This window comes from Schistocerca cancellata, chromosome 2 (genome assembly GCF_023864275.1).
Source record: "Schistocerca cancellata isolate TAMUIC-IGC-003103 chromosome 2, iqSchCanc2.1, whole genome shotgun sequence".
NCBI classification, from domain to species: Eukaryota; Metazoa; Arthropoda; class Insecta; order Orthoptera; family Acrididae; genus Schistocerca; species Schistocerca cancellata.
In genome coordinates, this window is record NC_064627.1 from 814,783,132 (window position 1) to 814,798,421 (window position 15,290).

Here is a 15,290-nt window from a genome sequence, read left to right on the forward strand (position 1 = left end):
TTAAACAGGACTGTTTATGGATGACGTGGTCCACCAACCACTCCGAGGGATCTACGCCGAATCGCTGTTGAGGAGCGGGACAATCTGGACCAACAGTGTCTTGATGAACTTGTGGATAGCATGCAACGACGAATACAGGCATACATCAATGCAAGAGGACATGCTACTGGGTATTAGAGGTACCGGTGTGTACAGAAATCTGGACCACCAACTCTGAAGGTCTCGCTGTATGGTGGTGAAACATGCAATGTGTGGTTTTCATGAGCAATATAAAGGGCGGAAATGCTGTTTATGTTGATCTCTATTTAAATTTTCTGTACACGTTCCGGAGCTCTCGGAACCGAGGTGATGCAAAACTTTTTTGATGTGTGTAGAAAGCGTCGGCAGCTGCAGTTAATCAGTCACTTGCGACGACATCCTGCCGTACACCCAACATCATCAGCAAACAGCCGCAGATTTCTGCTCACCCTGTGCGACAGATCATTAGTCAACACAGAAAGTAGCAGCGTTCCTGTCACACTCCTTTGGGCGCTGCTGACAGTACCCGCCCCTGATAAACACTTGCCGTCGAGGACACCGTCCTGGATTCTGTTACTTAAGAAGTCTTCAAGACACCCCCATATCTGGGAATCTATCCCTTATTCTAGTGCCTTCTTTAACAGTTTGCATTGGGGTACGGTGTTAAATGCTTTTTGGAAATGTAGCAATAAGGAATCTGCCAGCTGCCCTTCATCCATGTTTCGCAGGATATCATGTGAGAAAAGGGTAAGCTGAGTTACGCACGTGCGATGCTGCCTAATACATGGCTGCCTCGTGGGCAAAAGATTTTCGTCTCAAGGACTTTCATTGCATTCGAACTGACGTTATGTTCAAGAATCCTGCAACAAACCGATGTTCAGGATATTAGCTGGTAACTATGTGGGTCCGTTCTTTTACTCTTCTTACACACACGAATCACCTGCCCCTTTATCTAGTCGCTTGGGACCATTCGGTGGGCGGAAGATTCGCGATAAATGCTAGCTAAATGTGGGGCCAGTACCGCAGAGTAATCTTTGTAAAAACCAACTACGATACTTGTCTAAACAGTGACACCTGGTTTCCTATGCCCATCCCTGAGCGATATGATTTTGTGACGTCTCTGTTGAACTTGGCGTCAACGGAATGTGAAACCCTATAAACTTCCTTTTTTCTTCGGAAACACTCTATATTTCTGTATATTTTAACGTTACATTGAACAGTAATGCAAACATGTTTTGGGTGGTTTGACGACTGCAGCACACAGTTTAAATGGTTCAAATGGCTCTGAGCACTATGGGACTTAACATCTATGGTCATCAGTCCCCTAGAACTTAGAACTACTTAAACCTAAGTAACCTAAGGACAGCATACAACACCCAGTCATCACGAGGCAGAGAAAATCCCTGACCCCGCCGGGAATCGAACCCGGGAACCCGGGCGTGGGAAGCGAGAACGCTACCGCACAACCACGAGCTGCGGACACACACAGTTTATGTTTACTTTTATTTAACGTTTATACTTCTCTATGGAAAGAAAAATCATTTATGAAAAACAAATTTATTAACATGTTTAGAATTTAGGATGTCTTTTCTGAAGGTATTTGTCCTCAATGTAGTCGTGTACAGCAGTGAAACATGAACGGAAAACAGTTCAGACAAGAAAAGGATAGATCCTTTAGAAATGTGGTGCTACGGAAGAATGCTGAAGATTATGTGGGTAGATCGGATAACTAATGACGAGATATTAAACCAAAATCGGGACAAAAAGAAATTTATGGCAGAACTTGACTAAAAAAAAGGGATCTGTTAATGGGATACACCTTTTGGCATCAAGGAATTGTCAGTTTGGTAATGGAGCAAAGTGTGGGTGGTAAAACCCGTAGAGGGAAGCTACGTCTTGCCTATAGTCATCACATTCAAACAGATGTATGTTGTAGTATTGCAGTTGTAACCTCCCCACACGAAATAATTTAAATATTATTTGGTTAATGATTCTAATTTTTGTGTAACCTCACAAAACAATTAATAATAATAATAATATGATTCTATTTTTTGTGTAACCTCTGAACAAAATTGGTTCCCATTTAATGTACCCACAAAATTCTTTTCTCATTTAATATAAGCTAGAAACAAAAAAAATTCCTAAACCTCGTAATAAAAAATAAATTCAGTAACCTGGTAAAATTTGGACGACAGCAGTGCTGCGTCATGGCCCTGAAAGATCATTCTGAATAAAAAGCAAAAATTCTCACCTCGATAAAGTCGGCAACTATCTGCTCTTACAACAGCTCTTTTCTGGCACAGCTCTGTGCAATGCTGGCCCATACATTTGTTATTTATGAAAGGAAGCAAATGATTTTTCTTTTGCAACAATAGGAATGATCATGCATTAAAAAAAAATTAAATTCTTTAAATTGAAATGAATGCTTGTTAGAAATTAGACAAAGATTATTATTAGGACATTTTTAAAAGATTTACATGTGAGTTTACATAATATTACTAGATATGCGCGAGGCTGCGTTTTTACCTTATACAATAATACTCAGGCTCCGGCATCGCTGCACAGCGACCGGCCCAGCCAACATGATACACCAGACAGGACTGACAAGCGCAGAGAGGCGACTGCTCGCTAGCAACAACTTACTGCTGCTGCTACACAGTTCGTATTGCAGTCAACACTGCTCTTTGGTCTCAGATTCTCTTATAGCTTACATATCGCAGGCAGCACATACCTCTTACACAGTACTTATGCAGAGATGAAGAGGCTTGAACGGTATAGACTAACGTGGAGAGTGGCACCATACCAGTTTTCGGAATGAGGACGACAACAATATAACTTTTTTTCTCTTTCCTTCTTCATCAAAGAAACATGTCAAATTCTTCAAAACAAATGGTTTTTTAGGCTGTGAAGCTGAACAACCCAAAAAGGTCTGAAACACACGACAATGAAAGACGATCCATTAGCAGTGGGTCATTTGATTTTTTGCATGTCTGTACTCATAACTGTTCCTCCACGAGATCAGATTGGAGAACTTGCTCCGGATGCTAATTTCGCCATGAGCATAGCCATGGACATGCCATAATGCCTTTAATGTCATCCATTCATATGCCGTTCACCGTCTTCGTGGTTTCTCCGCCTTTAGAGCCAGTTTTACACCTCTAGTGCAAAAAATAGCCCTAACCTCAATCTGCTATTGGCAAGAGAGAGGAGGGACTTCTTATCCCGGATGTCATTCGGTCGCCAGAGCAGGGTGCACCACGTTCAGATGAGGATGGCATTTGAAGGTATGTTCTCCTTACACCCCAGTCTACCCCTTACAGTCTAAGGACAAAAATCAGACTTTTCCACTGCTATGTATATTGTGTTCCTCTATATTGGGTAGAGACATGGACTTTAAATAAAAACAAGGATAAGACGATGGAGGCCTTTGAATTCTGATTTTATAGACGGATACTGAGAATACATTGGGCCCAGAAAGTGAAAAACGCAGAAGTTTTGAGAAAAAGAACACAACAACTATATTAATCAAGATAGTGCCGAAAGTTGCAATATCTAGGATATATCGTGCATAATAAAAATAGATACGATTTGCTACAAAAAATACTTCAAGGGAAAATCAGCAGAAAAAGAGGTCCTGGAAGAAGACGAATATGTTTGAGAACCTTAGATGCTGGTTCATTATGTCTTCAACAGAACTGTTCCATGTTGCTAGCAACAAGAGATGAACAGCCATCATGTTCGCCAACATCCGAACCGGATAGGCACCGAAAGAAGAAGAAGAAACTATGGGACATGGGTGTTCGGAAAACCGGTTTATTCGGATAATCGAGTTGTATACTTTTATTTACCTATAAAAACTTCGTTTATTTACAATAACGTGAATATCTTTTATCATTATTACGTAGGCAAGTACAGTAGGAATGTGTGCGTACAGCCTAACAAACCAAAAACATGTAATATATGTGCATTTTGGATGAACAGTACATGTGTGTAGAATTAACGGTTAGCCTAAAAGAAACTTAATTTTGGTCTGTCCTAGCACGCCTACACGCTTACGAGCATGTAAGTCACGCCCTTTTTTCGGAACAGGTAATGTGATAACGGTCGCTTTCATCTTGAACTTCAAACCATCATAGGGCAGTAGCTAAACATGTAAATGCTTCATAAGCACCAGTAGACCCAGAAGAAGGCCGCTGCAACCGTGGCCAAAACGTTGGTCTTCTCCAGCAGTAGTTTTGTACAATATGATGCTGTACCATACCCAGAAAACTTTTATATCGGCTTCAGAAGCAGCTGGTATATTTCCATCTTCATTTTCTGGAGCACTAGTTGATGAGATGCTGGTGGCGTCAGCTTTATCAGTGGCGAGGCATACAGTTTCACATTTGTCGTGTCAGTTCTTTCAGACATGTCTGAAAGAATAGACACCATTTTGATCCTGTAACCACTATGAATGAAGACACAAAGGAACCGGGCACATTAGCTGCCAGTGGCATCGATCTAAATCAATGAGGAAAGCTGAAAATTTGTTCCAGACCCGAGATTCGACCCCTTGTCTCCCAGTTACTAAGCAGGTGCGCTGACCACTGCACCATTTGGACGCAGTGGTCATCGCAAGTGCGTGGACTGCCCTGGTACGCCTCCTGCAGACCCAAATTCTCAATTTATCCGTACGCTACTAATACAGTGCGTTTTGCCCATTACCCTCATTACTCGCGCCATCTCGCTGATTCCCGTAAGAGCTCGAGCTTGATGAGCATCCGTCCTGAAGGAATCATTGGCCGTCCTCGCCTGACTTACGCATGTGGTATCTGTTCTTTCGGACATGCGAGATGCCACCAGTAATGAGGCTAATGGGCAAGGGGCATAGTATTAGTAGTGTTTGGGTAAGGTGAGAATTTGGACCTTATGGGTAGAGCTCTAGTGTATTCCGTGCAGTTGTCATGCCCACTGTGTCCGAATGGCGCAGTGGTCACTGCACCTGCCTAGTAAGTGGCAGACATAGTTTCGAATCCTGGTCTGGCACAAATTTTCAACTTTTCCCATTGATTTAAATCAATGCTCACTGGCATCTAATGTCTTTAATTCCTTTGAGACTAAGTCTACAGTTTCACTATTTTGCATGATTGGATTCCTTCGATCTGCATCGTCGACACTCATACATTCTTTAACGTGTTCTTCATCACATTTAAGGCAATTGAGTTTTTTCACTACGTGAAGTTTCCACCATACCCACCATTTTATTCCATGTTTATTTATTTATTTATTCTGTACCTTTACATTATCTGATGCTGCTCCGATTACGTAGGACGCTTCTATTAAATCAATATTTTTTTATTTATTAACAGACTTTCGACACTTCTCTTTTTAACAATATATAACAATTCTTTTCTGTAATGCCTTGATCCGTGGGCTGTAATAAGGTGGTTACGGTAGGTGGGAGAACTCGTAATTTTCTTGTAGGGTATCACATGATAGTTGAATTGTGTGTTGTCAAGGAACAATAACGTTTTTTTTTCCTTTTGCCATTTTTTAAGCGGTGAGCTTTTATAGAGCGTATAACAACATCCATAAAACATACCGTGAAAAGCGCAGTATCCATTCAGGCGAGTATAGGAAATTGGTGGCTACCAGTACCATCAACGCAAGCTAAAGCAGTAACACGATCCTTACTTATTCAAGAACCAGGTGCTGCTGATTCACCACTTGAAACGGGAGTTTTTTGACAAAACTTTTCAACTGAGGCCAGTTTCGTCAGCATTATAAACGTTTTCCAGAGTGTGATCTTCTTCCACGATAAGTCCCTTAGTTTTTTTCCACTGTATTAGAAACTCACGAATGCAGCATTTTGACTTAAAACGCTGTAATCAGCCCGAGACTGCCTTAAAACTCGACGGGCCTCCAAGATTTTCATGAAATTTAACTGCCTTTCCACATAGAATAGGACAAGTGGTTGTGATCTTCTTTGTGCAGGCAACTTGTAAGCACCATCACCTAGATCCTTGTTTGTGACAAGCTTCATAGTTTCACGAGTTTTCGAGTGATGCACATCTTTTATATACATCGACTTACTAACGTTGTACTCATTAGATAACTTGCAGATTCACCTCTAGTATTTATCTCTCACAGTGGGTATAGGCTGACCAGATTTCAAAGAGAAAAAACCGGGACACTTCTGTTTACACTTTGTACCTAACTTCATTACTACAATTACGGTTACATTCATTGTCACTTATGGTGATATTTTGAAATCGTTAATAGGCCTATGACAATGCAGCAGCTGCAAAACCCATGACAAGAATGTGTCTTCAATTTGTGTATTGGAATGGAAAATGCAGGTACATTACATACAAAAAATATCTTTTCTTTAGAAATAAAAAAAGACTGATATACACTTTTTATTGTATAGAGCAGATATATTTTCTGCCACGTTTATTCACTTGTTAGGTATTTAGGTACAATCTGTTAATCCTAAAAAGTGTACCACATTACTAATGAGTAATTATATAGGAAATTTCAGATGTAGTTTGACTACCAACCAATATTCGGTAAGCACTGCTAACACATGCCGCATCACTCACATTCTTCACAATATTAACTTCCATAAAGCTGCAGTCCCGTTAGGAGAAATGGTCCTTTATATATCCTTGGGTTTTGCTTTTACTTGTCTCGAGACCATGAAGTGGAACGTCGGCAAGTTAGAGGCGGAGGTAGGTAATACCTGCTTTTCTTTTCAACATACACCTAACTTTTTCTTTAGGCATGAGATGAGTTGAACCGAATGTGGTCAGCCTATCGAGGGTATTATGAAAATATATATTTCTATTACGTTTTACTTCTAGGATACTTGTTTTTCGCAAATATTTAATTAAATATGGAATATTATTGCCCGCAATTTGTTTCTCGATTAAAAACCGGGACGATTATGTGTCCCGAATGAGTTTCTCAGGACACCAGGACATTTGTGTGAAAAACTGGGCCGGCCGGGGTGGCCGAGCGGTTCTAGGTGCTTCAGTCTGGAACCGCGCGACCGCTACTGTCGCAGGTTCGATTCCTGCCTCGGGCATGGATGTGTGTGATGTCCTTAGGTTAGTTAGGTTTAAGTAGTTCTAAGTTCTAGGGGACTGATGACCTCAGACGTTAAGTCCTATAGTGCTCAGAGCGATTTGAACCATTTTTTTTTTTTTTTAGCCTGGACTGCCCCGACAACACTGGGACGTCTGGTCAACCTTAGAATGGACAACACATTTATGTTTATGCACTTTATATCGCAAGTTTACTTTACGCAGAGAAACTGACACAAGTGATCGTAACAGAGCACAAACCATTACTATTGTCGGCAACTCCGCATTGGTGCGTAGGAGGGGGAGTGGAGAGAGGGGTGAGGGGGAGTAAGACGACAGTTTGGGGAGGACGGTACGCACGAGCGGTTAACAATCGGTTAAACAATCATTCGGTTGACCGACGTTCGGATAATCGACACTGCACTGCACTTTTTTTTTTCAAACAGAAAATTGCAACAAAGTGTAGAATCACGATTCCATCATTAGCGGAATAACGTATCGCCAATTGATATAAGGTCAAACTCTTCTTTCCCACTGGAATTCACCAGCAGCAAAAACATCTCCATGCAAACCGAGCTATGCAGCGTTAGGTAACTCTGCCCCAGCTCTGCCCGGAAGCGTTCTTGATGCGGCCGATAAGCGCGAAAGCGACGGCCTATTATTTCCGCTCGCCGCTGCAGAGGTGTCACTGTGGGAAATAGCTCTCGCTACTTGCTGATAATCGGCGACCCGCGACTTGCGCCACGGAGCAGACGACCGGCACATATAAAGGCGAACGAGCACCAGCCGCCGCCATTGGCTGCAGCATCGGCAACGAGAACGGACTTGGAGCCAAGTGCAGGTGAGTTCGCTCAAAACGCGATCTTTCCTTAAGGCTGTGTCGGCCCTCTCACAGGCGCATCGATACGGCGTTGGCCGCTTTTTTAGCCTGATCTACACGCAACGTTTTGTTGTCAGTTTTGCATTTCCAAGCCAGATTTCTCAAATAGAACGTTACGTGTGGACGGAAGTTTGACAGTCTCGCATGAAATGAATGAAGCTTGACAAAGTCGCAAAACACTCATGTGCTGGAGCTTTGTGTGTATGCAAGGCTGCCAACAAGTCGGTACATGTAGACGCTCAAACTTCAGCTCAGCTACCAGTCTACTCTCACTGACGCTAGAGTGTCCAAATGTTATTTTAGTGCGTGTAGTAGCGAAAGAAAATGTCATACTTACGACACTTGAATCATGAAATATTCATTTTCCTTGCCTCTGACACGTAAAATCTGAAGTTTACCACAACCGAATCAAGAAAAACAAGTCATACGCCGCTTTTGTTAATAACTATGAGGAAGTGGATCCTAAAGAACAAAAGAGGTGGTTAATTAAAAGATCAACTCATCTGGGACATTTTATTGCAAAGAGAGTGCGAAAATAGAAGCGATCCTTCTTTGTGATAATTTTATTTGCTCTCCTACTTGATTGTCGAAGACCAGCATTCGAGAAAATCTTGGTCAAACATAGAAAGCCGTTCGTTCTAACGATGAATTTGATGCTTGCGGGAAATATATACTACATAAATTAAGTGGTCTTATAGGGAACCAACATATATTTGCACGAAAGTTCGTTATTGATGTAATGGTTTTAGCTGAATAACTGGAAGCAGTAAGAAAAGGCTTTACAGTTATTAACTGTGCTGGTTCTTTCGGAAGACAGAGTTTAATGCAACAGCTAACAGTCAGAAGCGCCATTACAACACTCGGCATTTCCTTGCATGAACACAACTCATGATTAATGACCATATTCTGATATCCCATCTAAAGCGTATTGCTAACGGCGCATTTTTGAAACTGCTCAGTTTTCTTGTGGCACTAATCTCGGCTATAACATGTACGTTTACTGAGGCTAGAGGATGAACGAGACGCTGACTTCTTGAGATACATCTTTTTGATTTCTCTGTCAGAATTCCTGTTTGTTCTCTATCTAATGGATCCTGTAGACCATGGGTTGTTAGACGGTTGTAAGTGTACCACTGGCGGTACGCAGGGCCATTTCAAGTATTCCGTGTACAAGTAAACAAAAAACCATTACAAGTAAAATTGTTCTCTTGCGTTACTGTATTTTCAAAGTAACTTAATAGTGAGAAAACTCATTGATAAAAGTATCATTAGTATATTATTGTTTACCACAGAATGATTCAAATGGTTCAAATGGCTCTGAGCACTATGGGACTTAACTGCTGTGGTCATCAGTCCCCTAGAACTTAGAACTACGTAAACCTAACTAACCTAAGGACATCACACACATCCATGCCCGAGGCAGGATTCGAACCTGCGACTGTAGCGGTCACGCGGTTCCAGACTGTAGCGCCTAGAACCGCACGGCCACTACGGCCGGCACAGAATGATTACTTTTTACTCTACAGAGGACATAAGAGGGTCGGATTGTACCAACCCAACCCCTACCTTCATTAGTCGTCGCTGCAATGGCCGGGAACGATTGATTTCGTTTTGACGATGGCGACATTTGGATCTAGTCTTGTCGTTGGTTACAGTAAAATTTTCGTGCCGCTTTGCAACTGCTGTCAACTTATTTGTTGTTCCAATGAGTGGCGATGCAATAGTCATTATGCAGTGAACAGTTTATTGTTGTTACTGTCACCCTCTTTGGCGTTGCATTAAATGGCGTCGTGAAACGAAGAAAGCTTGCGTCTGGAACTGGAGCGAGCGTATTACAGCGAGCTGATTCTTGACTACAAAAAATGCGACGCGGAGTTTCACTTGATTGCGTGACTTATACGTGACAGTGTTCTAAGTTAACCGTGAAGTGATTTTTAAGCCTCACACTTCCAGGGATGCAGTTAAAAAACCTAACTCAACACCAAACCGCAAGTATGTTGAAATCTACTACAATTTAGCTTTACAGTAAAGACCGGTACAGAAACCAGTGATACCCAGTTCTCCAATGCACTGTATGCTTATAGACGTCATCAAAGATGTAACCAAACTGAGGTAGTGGCCTTTTTTCATGCGAAATTTGCGTTTTGTAACAAATAATCCAAATGAATGGCAAATTTTGTTAATGCTGAAATTGACTTGATTAAAATCTCATACGCGTACAGGGCTATTTTTAGAACTGCAAAGGAACGAAAACTTCACACCCACACCTCGGAGTTCGTTCAAAATTGAACAAACTATAGTGGTACGCCCAACTTTCCAAACATTTCAAGTGGCACGCAGCAACAGAAAGTCTGGGAACCCCTGCTGTAGACCACTTCATTTTCCTTGCAATATAAATGGCCCAGCGAGCAAGGTCATCTCACTCAATTGTTCTTTTAATTGCAGCCAGACATTGTAGCTTCTTTATTTCTAGTCACTGCAAGGTCGTCCACATATACCTTATGAAATTATGTAAGATGTGCCGGCCGGTGTGGCCGAGCGGTTCTAGGCGCTTCAGTTTGGAACCGCGCTACCGCTACGGTCGCAGGTTCGAATCCTGCTTCGGGCATGGATGTGTGTGATAGCCTTAGGTTAGTTCGGTTTAAGTAGTTCTAAGTTCTAGGGGACTGATGACCTCAGATGTTAAGTCCCATAGTGCTCAGAGCCATTTGAACCATTTTTGTAAGATGTGTTGAAACATTCGGCCATGCTTCATTGTGGAATTCATACCGACGCAGCAATGATTGTCAGACTACGTAAAACAGAATTCAGTTACCACATCGTGAAAGCATAATTATATTGGGACAATCAGACAAACGTCTGGTTTCATTTGGAATAAAGTGCAACACAGTCCTGAAAAGCTTGCGTCTCGTAATTTTGCCGTTGGGCTTAAACAGTGAGTAGTCCGTCCTGGACACAAAACGTCACATTTAAGTGCGTGCGTAGCGTATCATGAACAACGCGCCAGACCCATGCGTATTACTCATAAACCAGGGATTAAAAACAATAATTATACTCCTGAACGACAATAACTTCTCTGTGTGTGACCTGTCACACCAAAATATTTAGCGGTGAAGTTCTCAAACATCCTCGATCCACGACGTAGTCAACAGCGTACAAACTCTTTCATGATGTTTGAACTTTACTCAGCTTCTTTTACGAGGCGCTGGAAACGTAACAAAACGTTATTTACTACGGAAAGGCCTGCGCGTGCACACACTCACACACGACCCATTGGCCACGTCACGGGCTATGCAAAGTGCTTTTTACTTCTCGGAAGCAAATGTAGACGTTTGGGAGTCGTAAAGCGTTACGATAGCGGACGGGATGTTTGCCTGTCGGAGCCGGGACAGGCCGCAGTTTGAAATGTGGGAGGAACCGCGAAGCTCTTTCTGAGTCTTCGCGCGTTGGTTGTAGACAACTGGCAGCAGATATTTACAAATTTACAGAACTTTTTGTTTGGTAACGAGCCCTTATTGAAATATGCGTCTCTGGTAAATAGGTTTTAAATAGTGCTCCACAGGATGGTAGACATCGAGCGAACTGGCCCAGTGGCAAGACAGCGGACTCGCAGTATTGAGGAGGCTAATACCTTGCCAGCCATCCAAATTTAGGTTGTCCGTAATTTCTCTGAATAACGCAATGGCTCATTCAACGAAGACCAGAGAAGTTCGATTAGGAGAAAGAAGTCGTATAATCGCACATTGATAGAAGGCAGTGCCATGAGTAACAAGCTAAAAGTCCTGACCGGTGGGGAATGAGCGTTGGGGTGTGAAGGGGCCAAAGTGTTTAAAGGTCACATTGTTATGTTTATCTTGGATAACTCGAACAGCGCCGCTTCCAGTGAAAATGTTTCCTAGCAAAAACTTTAACTACATTAAATACCCTACAGAAACATTCTATTTATTTTTTCTCGAGGAATCATACAGTGAAGCTCCAAAGAAACTGGTACAGACATGCGCATCCAAATACACAGATATGTAAATAGGCAGCATACGGCGTTGCGGTCGGCAACGCCTATATAAGACAAGTGTCTGGCGCATTGTTAGGTCCGTTATTGCTGCTACAATTGGAGGTTATCAAGGTTTAAGTGAGTTTGAACGTGGTGTCATAGTCGGCACACGAGCGGTGTGACACAGGATCTCCGAGGCAGCGATGAAGTGGGGATTTTCTCGTACGACCATTTCACGAGTGTACAGTGAATATCAGGAATCCGGTAAAACATCAAATCTCCGACACAGCTGAGGATGGAAAAATATCCTGCAAGAACGGAACCAACGACGATTGAAGAGAAACGTTCAACGTGATAGAAGTGCAACATTTCCCCAAATTGCTGCAGATTTCAATGCTGGTCCATCAACAAGTGTCAGTGTGCAAACCATTCAACGAAACCATCGATGTGGGCTTTCGGAGCCGAAGACCCACTCGTGTACCATTGATGACTGCACGACACAAAGCTTTACGCCTCGCCTGGGTCTGACTACACCGACATGGGACTGTTGGGAAACATGTTGCCTGGTCTGACGAGTATCGTTCCAAATCCTATCGAGCTGAGGGAACTGTACGGGTGTGGAGACAACCTCGTGAATCCATGGACCCTGTATGTCAGCAGGGAACTGTTGAAGTTCGTGAAAGCTCTGTAACGGCGTGGGACGTGTGCAGCTGGAGTGATTGGGACCCCTGATGCATCTAGATACGACTCTGACAGGTGACACGTACGTAAGCATCCTGTCTGATCAACTGCATCCATTCAAGTCCATTGCATTCCGACGGACTTTGGCAGTTCCAGCAGAACAATGCGACACCCCACACGACCAGAATTGCTACAGAGTGGCTCCTGTAACACTCTTCTGAGTTTAAACACTTTCGCTGGCTGCCAGACTCCCCAAACATGTACTCTATTTAGCATATCTGGGCTGCCTTGCAACGTGCTGTTCAGAAGAGATCTCTGCCCCTCGTACTCTTACGGATTTATGAACAGCCCTGTAGGATTCATGGTGTCAGTTCCCTCCTACACTACTTCCGACATTAGTCGAGCTCATGCCAATTCATGTTGCGGCACTTCTGCGTGATCGCGGGGGCCCTGCGCGTTACTGGGCACTAATTTATTTGCCTCTTCAGTGTAGTTTCCGCAGCACAGGGGATGGAAAACTACGGATTATTAAAATATATTGTTTCAACGTTATTAAATCAATATTTATTTTTGAATGAAGTTGATTAAAGTAAAGAGCCATATTAAGGACTATGTTGTGTTGCTCCTGGTGTGCTACTGAGTACAGATTGGGGAGGGGGAGGGGGGCAGTGGATGGTAGAGAAGCGAGGAAATGTAGGTCACAGGATTACGGTCATGCGCTTTCCTCCTCCATACGTGAATATACACACCACTTCTGTTAGAACTTTTAATGTGTTGTTCGTGGCATTCCCTGAAATATACAGCGATCATCTCTCGTGGTTGTCAGACGTGGTCAGCAGAAATCTCTACGACGTTTAAGCCTGCGCTTACCTTCCCATGCAGTAGACCTAAAACATCGGGGCACTGTGACATCTAAATGCTTAACAAATCTGGATATTACAGATCTTACACGACTCCACCAGCTGGCCAAATGGAGGCCCGGAATGAAGCCCCTTTTCAAATTTTCTAAGGTGCTGGCAACGCTGTCCCACACGGGTGAGTAGTATCTCCACGTCGTTCGTGAGGATCACTCAACATCTCACACTGTGCATGTCCCTTACATACTCTGCCAGGCCTAGTTACAAATAAACATCAACAACTTTAATGTCCTCTGGTGGCCGTTCTGTGTGACACAGAGAATTAAAACATTAACCACTTACATAATCGTCGAAGTTACGTTGACATGCGAACATGTCTTCTGCCTGGATTAGTCTTTTTGTTACGCTGTGTATTTGCCACTTCGTAGCATTTAAGGTAACGAACTATAAAAACAGAGGTTCTGTGGTTGATATCTTGCCCTTACTGAGATCTTTTTCCTCTCAGCATTTGCGCCTCTATGTTAAATTGTAGCTTCATCTCCATTAGGTCTCTTGAGCAGGTTCAGAGATTGGAGGAAGGTTCCAGGTACATCATCATTGTCATCAAGCATCGTGAAACCATGTGATGTTCAAAACAACCATTGAGTCAATGGTAACATTTTTTCCGCAAAATCTAAGTGGACAAATATTAATTATTACTAGGTGTCGTTGTAATTTGTTACAAAAAATTAAGCTACAGCGTAAAGTTGTTGGGCCTCCGACTTACAAAATTAGACCTTGGAAACAAGTGTAAGTTAGTATAGATTATGAATGCTTGTGCCGAGAGTAAAGATCGTTGGTTTGTAGGAAGCGAGGAAGCCGCACATTCAATCCTAGTTCTCCCATATGCATGGATGTGACTTCAGTGAACAGAGCATTACGTAGGTGCTGGTTTTTGGATGTACAGTTGCCGTCAACTGTTTAGTCCCACTCGTGCAACTGTACCGTTAACCTATTTCTGGCAAGCGGAATGATACACCCGTCACACGCGCTTCCACGTGATGTCGAGCACGTCATACTACAGTGGCAATACGCCGAAAGCTGCAACACCGTGGTATCGATATGTTTAAGAAGGATGTGAACTCCACGAGGTTATTCTGAAACATTACTTGCTACTTTTATATAAGGACCCTTGTCTCGTTAAGTCGGAGTTTGGTGTTGACGTGTTAAACACGTAATGTCGCTGAGGCCATGAGAGATGTGTTTGTCCATGAAAAAATGTCAGTCAACGACTCAGTTTGTTCTTACTATTTTAATATCATTTCTAGACAAACTGGTGACCAAAACTTGCAAAACATATGAGCAATGAAGGATCCCCATTAAAAACCTTTACATTTTTATTGCGGTACTGTTCAAGATCTGATACAATTTTGGTTTTTCAAAATAGCCGTTCGACATATGGAATAGACATTCATACAACTTCACCAGACGAAGAATCGTTACAGTAAAATCTGTGCTACTAGCAAGTGGACTCTCACGAACTGAGGCACTGAGATCGACCCAGGAGATTAAAAAGTTGTTGTTGTGGCCTTCAGTCCGAAGACTGGTTTTATGGAGTTCTCCACACCAGACTACCTTACACAAGTCTGCTCATATTTTCATAACTACTTTTAGCTACATACTTTTGAACAATCTGCTCATATTTTCATAACTACTTTTAGCTACATACTTTTGAACCTGCGTACAGGTTCATGCCGTGGAATTCCTTTACAATTTTAATTCCCTCCTTCCTCCCGCCCCCCCCCCCCCCCCCCACACAC

The 15,290-nt window shown here is 42.6% G+C and overlaps 1 protein-coding gene across 2 annotated transcripts in view; it reads left to right on the forward strand.

The window, feature by feature from the left end:
* Positions 1-15,290, forward strand: part of LOC126162705 (acyl-CoA Delta-9 desaturase-like) — a 177,158-nt gene that overhangs the window by 35,675 nt on the left and 126,193 nt on the right. The window contains exon 1 of one of the 2 annotated variants that reach the window (XM_049919360.1): positions 7,856-7,923. The exons of the other annotated variant lie outside the window; for it this stretch is intronic. The gene's annotated coding sequence lies outside the window, so the exon portion shown is untranslated. Of the gene's footprint in view, positions 1-7,855; positions 7,924-15,290 lie in introns of those variants that run through there. 2 annotated transcript variants of the gene reach the window in all.